The sequence below is a fragment of the Curcuma longa genome, unplaced genomic scaffold (assembly GCF_044706935.1).
Source record: "Curcuma longa cultivar G26 ecotype Majalengka, Jawa Barat unplaced genomic scaffold, ITB_CL_G26_1.1 contig_15726, whole genome shotgun sequence".
Lineage (NCBI taxonomy): Eukaryota > Viridiplantae > Streptophyta > Magnoliopsida > Zingiberales > Zingiberaceae > Curcuma > Curcuma longa.
Window position 1 is genome coordinate 1 of NW_027430177.1, and position 2,236 is coordinate 2,236.

Sequence of the window (2,236 nt, forward strand, 5' to 3'; positions counted from 1 at the left end):
TATAATCAACCATGACCCACTTGAACTTCTTGCATTGTTAATTCCTTATTAAACTTCTGGCTATCAAGTATTCAGTCAATTATAATCCACTTGAAATTCCAACCATCTTATACCAAGTGTCTGATCTTCTATAATCCATTTGGATTTAACACCTTATTTGACTTAAAATCTCATGTCAGCTCCATGATGGACTTTCGACTGCTAACTGTTCAATCAACCATGACTCACTTAGATTTCTCTACCATCAAGTATCTGATCAATCTTGATCTACTTGATATCTCACTCAATCAACTAACATATTGATCAAACATGAAAACTCAAACTCGAGTCAAATTGTATAGGGTCAATCTTGACCAGAGGTCGATTGCACTAATAATATAGAAGATATCTAATTATTTGGAGTATTAGACCCCATGCAATTAATAGGAAACTATTATGAATCCCTAAAGACTTAATAAGTCATCATATTATATTGTTTAGATAAATAATTAATTTTGTGCCTTATATGCTACCTATAGGATATATGAACATTGTTTAATAAGGTAGATTGAGCTTAATTAGATATATAATTGTAATCTCAACCTCTTGTATCATATATACTTTAGGGCCCCAATAAAATCCAGTGACACATAGTTACTTAAATCATATTTTCAAAAAAAAAAGAATATTAAGAAGAAGAAAAAACATTTCAAATAATAGGTGAAATGACGTCTTAGAGCTTCCTCTTAGTCCTCATCATCTTCCTCCTTTTGTGTTCGTTTGCTAATTTCACCTTCCTCTTTTTCTCCAAATTAGCCAAATGACGTCTCTGGTTACATTCATGAAGGCCTTCCTGCATCAGTTCCCTAAGCTTCTGCTTTACCACCACCAATGGGTCCTTCTCGATGAGCTCCGATCCCTTGTATGCTTCTCTGAGCACCACCGTGTAAATATTGTATCTGTTCGACACATAGAAGATGCAGGGGTGCCTCAACAGCAGCAGATTCAACCTCTCCGGCAATCCAAACTCCCTCTTGAAGTGCTCCAGCTTGAAGATCGACGCTTTCTTCCACAGAGAAAGAGAAAGGATCTCATGGATGACGCCCACCGCCTGCTTCTCCGTTTTTGGGTTGTCCGCTGAGTACGGCGAGACGTACGGAGTTGCTTCGTTGAACTCGTCGAACTTCTTCCAAGTCTTGATCCAGGTATCCGGCAACGAGCACACGAAGCGCGGTCCTGTTCCTTGCTCAATGGCTGCGGCTTCGACAGCCGATGTGGCCAGGTCAGGATCCCACCGGACGAGCTCAATCTCCATCGAGTTCCTCCGCCCGGTGTGGTTGATGACCCGGAAGGTCTCTGGTAGCTTGGGGACGAGGCGCAGAAGGTAATCGTCGGGGAATCCAAAGCCTCGCTTGAGCTCGTTGAGCTTGACGACGTTGAGGCGGCGATCACGGGAGAGCATGAGGAGCTTGGCAAGTCGCTGGGCCATGGTGGGCTCAGAGGCGACCTTGGCGGCCTCCTCCTCTTCCAGTAAGAAAGCCATACGCTTGGAGAAGGTGAAGAAAATCTCCTCCTCGCCGCCACCGTCGGGGGAGTAGAGGACATCGAAGCAGCAAGGATACTTTCTGAGCCAGTTGATGGCGCGACCTTGGAGGTCGAAGGACTTCAGTTTCTTCTGGAGGGAACGGATGGTCGCAGTGCGGCCGGGCGAACGAAGGAGGTAATTTTTGATCTGGTTGTTGACGATCCAGCGGCGGTTGTGGGATAGGGCAGCCTCCAAGGCAGGTTCCTTCTTCATCGACCACAAGAGGCGACGGGGAATCATCGGAGGAGAGTGATAAGGGTCGGAGAGGCAGCAGGAGAAGGGGTTCGGAAGGTGACGGCGTAGGACGGCGGCCGGCTTCGCCATGGCCAAGCCGTGGCGAAGCCGGTGTAGGGGTTCGGAAGGTGACGGCGTGGTTCGAAAGGGAACTGGCGGAGCATGTTGCGAGCGGGGAAAAAGAGCGGAGAGGCTGCGCGAGCGAGAAAAAGAGCGGGCTGGGAAACAGAGCAGCGGGGTAAACCCTAGCCAAGCGCGTAACATAGCGGGCGGGGAGAAATAGTGTTTTTGTAACCTTTAACAGCCTTTTAACAGCGTATATTTACATACACGCTGTTAATGATATGTTTTTATCCCTTTTAACAGTGTACATTCATACAAGCTGTTAATAATATTTTTTTAATAATATATATTTAACATACATTATAAATACCTGTA

General features: G+C 45.6%; 1 pseudogene; it reads right to left on the reverse strand.

The window, feature by feature from the left end:
- Positions 1 to 709: 709 nt before the first annotated feature.
- LOC141816266 (protein WHAT'S THIS FACTOR 1 homolog, chloroplastic-like) lies at positions 710 to 1,850 on the reverse strand (annotated as a pseudogene).
- Between the last annotated feature and the right edge of the window lie 386 nt (positions 1,851 to 2,236).